Source organism: Leucopleurus acutus (assembly GCF_964270905.1).
Source record: "Leucopleurus acutus genome assembly, chromosome: 18".
NCBI lineage: Eukaryota > Metazoa > Chordata > Mammalia > Artiodactyla > Delphinidae > Leucopleurus > Leucopleurus acutus.
This window is the reverse complement of record NC_139160.1, coordinates 22,680,134-22,687,072: the sequence shown is the minus strand read 5'-3', so window position 1 is coordinate 22,687,072 and position 6,939 is coordinate 22,680,134.

The window sequence follows — 6,939 nt, the reverse complement described above, 5'->3', positions numbered from 1 at the left end:
TAACATTTGAACATACGGATTTTTCTTTTTAGATGACATCCTTTTAAAAACATCTTCTCCCTAAAACCACCTAGTTTCTCTGAAGTTCATGCCATCATGAGCTTCAGATGAGTAAAGTAAGAAAGAGTAAAAAGTAAAGTAAGCTTTACTCTTCCTTATTATCAGTTGACTTATAAATCTCTACCCTTCACTCCTAGATTACAGTATCTGACTTACTGTGTCTCTATTACTACTTTTTAAAATATTTCTTTGGAATTTCAACATCCACACAGGTGGTACTTTTAATACCCTGACTTCTCAGTTCTTTGATGTTTTTCCTTATCCATCCTCCCCAGCCACCCACAGAGTATCACTACACCTCATCCATAATCTCAGATTCAAACACTTATTTTTCAGCTCATCCCTCCTAGTATTTTGACTGTAAGAGCTGTTCAACCACATTGACTCTTCTACCTTTTCATGGTCCCTTAGCCTTTCATGTACTCACGTCACTTACCCAGTTTAGATTCCTTTGCATTCAACCTCACTTTTTTTGTACCGCTCTCTCCCTGTCCTACTTCCCTGGAAAAATTCCAACTAGTTGCTTTGCTTACATACTAGTAGCTGAATATGCCTCAAGAAAAGCACACACCTGTGCTGTGGTCTCACTTAAAATTCAAGACACTTTACGTCAAGTGGGCCCTTGATGCTAGGCCCCTAGGATTCATCAAGTTTCATGGATGATTATTTCACTTCTTCTTCTCTGTCTTCAAACCTCCCACATCTCTTTCCCCCTCCTCTTTCAGTTGATAACCCATTTCTTGTTTAACTGAGATAGTAGGAAAATATCAGAGAGGGTGGTAAATCACCCCATCTACCAGTCTTCCTGGACCTATACCTATATACTAGTCTATTCTTTTCTTGCAGTGAATAAAGTGTACTTGCTCTGACCTAGGGCCAATCCTCTCCTTCTGTACCCCTTCCTCTCCTACTCAAGGACATTGCTCCTTCAAACGTCCCATCAATAGAATTTCCTCCTTTATTTGGTCAAACATATTATCCTGGACAGCCTATCGTATAATCATCAACAACAATAACCACTTTTGCTTGACACTTTGATCTCTTTCAGCTATTGACCCCTTTCTTTGCTCTCCTTTATAGCCAAGATCCTTGCTGTCTACTTCCTCTCCACCTATTCTTCTTGAACCCCCCAGAATTAATCGTTTACAACTCTAAAGTTCTTATCAAGGTATCTATGACATCCACATTGCCACTTCAATGGCAAGTTTGGTCCTCATCTTCCTTAACGTATCCATGTCATTGACACATTTGATCATGCCCTCCTTCTTGAAACAACATACTTCTTGGTTTCCTTTGCCGGCTCCTCCTCACCTTTCTCATTTACGTTAGAGCGCCCTAGCACTCAGTCCTCAGGCCTCTTCTTTTCTCTAAACTTACTCTGCAGGTAATGTCATCCAGTTCTATGGCTTTAAACTCCCCTTATAGGCTCACAACTCCCAAATTCATATCCCTAACCTGACATCCCTCTTGAGCTCCAGACTCATACACAATTTCCTACCTGATATTTCCACTTTAATTTTTTATAGGCATTTCAACTTACTATGTTCCAAACCGAACTCTTTATGTCTCTGTCCACTCCATCACTACCCCTAAACCTGCTCCTTCATGGTCTTCTCCATCCCAGTAAATTATAAGTTCATTTTTCTTATTCACACTCAAAACTCTAGAATACTGTCAGGGAGGTATCTAGAAGGATATAGAGCCCAAGGCAATTTAATCAGCCTTGCCCAAGATAATCATAAATGAGAGCTCATTGTTGATGTTCCATAGACCCTCTGAGAAATCATTTTAGATATTCCCCAAGTATGTGGCCCAAGACTGCTGCCCCAATTGTTTTACTCAATAGACAAATCAGAATCTTGACTCTTTTCTTTCTCTTACATGCTGCATGCAATTCTTTTGGCAAAACTCACCTTTAAATTATAGTGGAATCCAACCACTCCTTACCTCTTCCAAATACTATCTTAGCTAAGAAGGCTTCCCTGATAATCCCCCTAAAACATGACCTTCATCCCCCATTTCCTTACCCTGCCTCATTTTTCTTAACAGCATTTATCACTTTTATCATTTTTCTTTTTTATTTCCTTTTACTAATGTAAGCTCCATGAGGGAAGAGACCTAGAACAGTGCCTGCAACATAACAGGTGTCTAACTATAGTCTATCTCCACTTCAGTTGACCCTGTTCTACTGACAAAATAATGCTTCTGAAACACTGTTCTGATCACATCAAATAGCAACCAATCTTTCAACTCCACCTTAGATGCATCTTCTTTAAGAAGTTTTTCTTGATCTTTCTGGGTATATATGATCTCTCTCTCTCTCCTTTTAGTACAATTGTTTCTATATCTCTATTATACCAAGATAGGTAACAGTCTAGGTCTCAGGGTAAGATAGGGCTAATTTTGAAGCTAGGTCGTGCCACTTACTAGTTTATTAGGTAAATTCTTTCCAACCTGAGCCTCAGATTCCTTGTCAATAATAGTACTTTCCTCATTAGATTTTTGTGAGGATGAAGTGAAATAATGAATATAAAGCATTTAGCAAATTCCTGCCACTCAACAATTTCTATTCCTACTGTTTACATTACTTTATACTATATTTCCCTATTAGACTATAAGCTCCAGGAAATCTTACTCATTTTTGTATTCTTTAAAGTATTTGATGAAGAAACCAAAAATAAAATTAAGAAAATTAGATTTATACAATAAAAAATAAAGTAACTGGTACTTCTTAATATCTATTTCTGAAGCAGCACAAATTGAAGAACTCTTGGGTGATATTTATTTAAACCAGCTATTCATGAAAGGATATCTGGTTTAAAATTGAGGAAATTTTCATTTTTTCTGGATCTCTACTGTAGAATGGACAAAAAATAAAAACAAACTACTGCCATCTACTGATAATTCATTACAATTGCATAAATCAATAAAAACAAGAGTTTGGAGACTAGACAGTATTAATTATTCTTTCATTCAAACCACGTATGTTGGTACATATTATATACAAAGCATTGTGGGAAATATAATTATGAATTTAGTGACTGATTTAAAAAAAACACACCTTATAATACCTATAGTATTTGAGAGTAAATATCCAAATATTACTTATAAAAATCATTTAGGGGTTTCCCTGGTGGTGCAGTGGTTGAGAGTCTGCCTGCCGATGCAGGGGACACGGGTTCGTGCCCCGGTCCGGTAAGATCCCACATGCCACGGAGCGGCTGGGCCCGTGAGCCATGGCCGCTGAGCCTGCGCGTCCGGAGCCTGTGCTCCGCAACGGGAGAGGCCACAACAGTGAGAGGCCCGCGTACCGCAAAAAAAAAAAATCATTTAGGCAAAACACTCTCAACTAAAAAAGTAGCTTTACAGAAAACAATGCAATGGAAATACTATAAACCACCATGTTCTATATTAACTATAGCCAACATTTACTAATTACCATAAGTACTTTCACATAGATTATCTGTTTTAGCCTTCAGAGCAATCCTATAAGCTAGACATGATTTTTACCTGTATTTTGTAAATGAGGAGACTAAGACTTCGAGAAATAAGGAAATTCGCCAAAGGTCATACATCCAAGCAGGAAGGATGAAATTTGAAGCAACTAGGATCCAAATTAACATTTATTAGGTATTTAGTATGTACTAAAGCATTGTGATGAGCATGATTTTTGTGCACCATCTCATCTGAATTCGAGGCGAGTGCCTGTAATTGGCCCTTGGGAGGAGATTTTAAAAAGGCCATGGCTTGAGTTTTTGGAAACTCATCGTCTGGTACCTCCCTTCAAGTTAATGAGCAAAATAAAGCAAGGCTGTCAAACTCCCCTCGGGTTTTGAGAGCTTCAGGCTTAAAAGAATCAAGACGAGGCAACTGTCCATGTGCGCCCATGTCACATAAGCACCATTTTTCATCCTGAATGGAAAAAGCTGTATGTGGACCTGCCAAGCAGTTTAAGTAGTTAAGTTTATAATTACCTCCTTTAGAACCCCTTTAGATTCTATAACCCCTATAATTACCCCTTTAGAACATACATTTGATTAGAAAACAAGGAAAGAAAAATTACTTAGTTAATTTTCACGTAAGTGCGAAATTGCTTTTGTAGGGGGAGTTTAATAACTGAAGCTGATGTTTAACTGGGGAAGCTAAAAAAACTGACCTGGGGAAGAGAGAAAAGTTTTCCTGGAATTGAGAGTTTAAAATTATGTCTATATTTGTCATAAGCATGATGGAATCAGTTCTGGATGGTTTGATTCCAACAATAAATTAAAGAGGAATCATGGGGAAAATGTAACAAACTGCACAAATGAGTAAGAATCAATAGTACATACTTCAGGTAAAAAAGAGGACAAGTCTTTTCAACCACATGTTTTCAAGAGAAGTTACATCATCAGAGTCATCCAAAAAGAATAAATTTTGGAATAAATAAATCCCAACGCAAGGAACACGTGGAGCCAACAGAAGCTGGAAGAGGCAAGGAAAGCTTTGAAGGGAGCACGGTCCTGACACACCTTGATTTAAGACTTCTGCCTCCATAACTATAACACAACACATTTTTGTTGTTTTAAGCCATCCAGTTTGTGGTCATTTGTTATGGAAAACTTAGGAAACTAACATAATCTTTTAACAAGGAAATTTGCATGTTACATGTCCTTTTCTGGAAGGACTCATAAACCCTAGTGTGAATGGTTTAAAGACAAGTGTTCCCAGTTTTATTCTAATTGTTCTCATGGTAAGGATTTACATGGTGATTAAGAATGCCTGGGGATTTTCCCAAAGGTTCCCCTCAACAGCCAGGCACTCTCTCTGCCCCCAAAATGCTCTAAGTCTCTATGGGGGAAATAGATGCAAAGTCAAATAATGAAAATGTAGAGGAACAGTAGGTGTTCTCTTAGTCTACCTACACTTAACCTCTAACCAATTGACTCATTTTGTTTCCTTTTAAATCATAAGCTGCTAATTCCCACATCACACTGAATGCACATGCTGAATGCTAAAGGGTTACAAAGCTAGTCTCCAGTGAGTCTGCCCACTTCTGCTCCTACCAGTGGAACTGTACAGCTGACAATGTCACTTGTGTTTGTTCCTGAACCTGTTTATGCCAGTTGTACTTGTCACTGTGCTTTCATAATTTAATTAAATATTATGTAAACCAATGAAATAGTGTGGAAATAAAGTTTGTTGTTTCTTTAAAAGCTATGTTTAATATTTTGGAAAGACCCAATTAAGGTGAGTTGTTTGAATGTGTGAGATAACTATAAATGATTATAAAGAAGAAATCTGCACTCAGCTTCACAAGTGCCTCTAGGTTATTTTCCTCTTAAAGGAACCGAATCTTGGGAAAGCTTAGCTGATGGCTGAGAAGTGTAGTTTATGGAAGAGATATGATGCAGAACTCTAATCAGGAGGCCATGTGCAAAGAAAAGGCCTTGGACCTTCTCAACAGATTGGCAAACAAGCATATAGTTGTTTTAGGTTAAAAAATGTTTAAGGTATTATGGTATATTTTCATAACTCTCTGGTTTAACTGACTTTCCTTTGAAACAGTTTTATTTAGATATAATTTATATACTACCATGTTCATCTTTATGAGGTATACAATTTAATGTTTAATTGACTTTTTCAATGTACTGCTTGGTTATGGATACAGATTGCATCTATGAGAGAGCTTCTCCTATACAAACAAAATGCTAAAAGAAGCAGTTAATTCTGCTTAGCAAGGGGATGGGGATTCAAGGTGATGTTTGAGCTTGAAGGGTCTTGAACAAGTAACAGCTAAAAAAAGCATATAAAGAGAAGAGTGTTCTAAGCAGAAGGGATAGCTTACGCAAAGGATGAAATCATATGGTGTTCCAAGGAACAGCCTTTAGTTTGAGTGGCTTGGGAATAGGGAAGTTGTTTTTTCAAATCTAATTATGCATCTGAATCATCTGTAGAGATTAAAACAAAACAAAAAGCAAAGCAAAACAGGTCGAGACTTGACGCCCCGAGTGAGACTTGACTCCCCGAGTTTCTGATTCAAATGTATATCTGGAGGTGGGGGAGGGGGAAGCTCCCTGGATTTATATTTTTTTAAAGTTCTACTTGTAGTTCTGAGGTGTAGCCAGGATTGAGAGCCACTGGAGTGGGGGGAATGGGTATGAGGTAAGAGAGTGCTAGATGAGGCCACAGCCCAGTACCAGATGATGAAAGGAAATGGTATATAAATACAATATAACAGCAAACTTTCTCTTCCCTGACAGCTTCCCTATTCTGAAATATTTCTTTTTTACCTTTTTTACTGTTACCGTTGCATGACAGAAAATGAATTCCCACCATTGTCTATAAAAACAGAGATAAATGTTTTCACCCAGCTTTGTAACTAAAGACCTCTATTTTGCTTACAGTAATATTTAACATAAAGCAAGCTCAGAGCAGAGTGCATCAGGTGCACCACATAGCACTCAGTGCTCTTAATAAATGCCCAGCAAAAATGATGAAAGTACAATTTTTGACAGAAACATCTGCCAGACACTGAACAGTGGGTTCCTATTCTGTGTTGGTGATGCCATAGAATAGCAGCACCTGCCCATTTCAGGTGCTCTTCTAAACTCCCAGATGGCTGAGATTCTTTCTCTCAGGGACAGGTTCTTCAGCACTTATCGTCTGAGCGACTGTCAGAAGAAAGGGACCCCCTCCTTCTGTCATAACCACTTCCACAGGAAGCATCCTTTCTGCTACTCTTTGAAGGTTGGAGATATTTCCCCTTGGCCAGAGTGTCTGCCTTCCATATACATAGGAGCTGTTCAATATTTTTAAATAAATGAATGTTATGCTCTTTCAGGGCAGAGAAAGGATGCTAATTTACATCTTTATCACAACTCTAAGGGTCAGTGCCTTCTA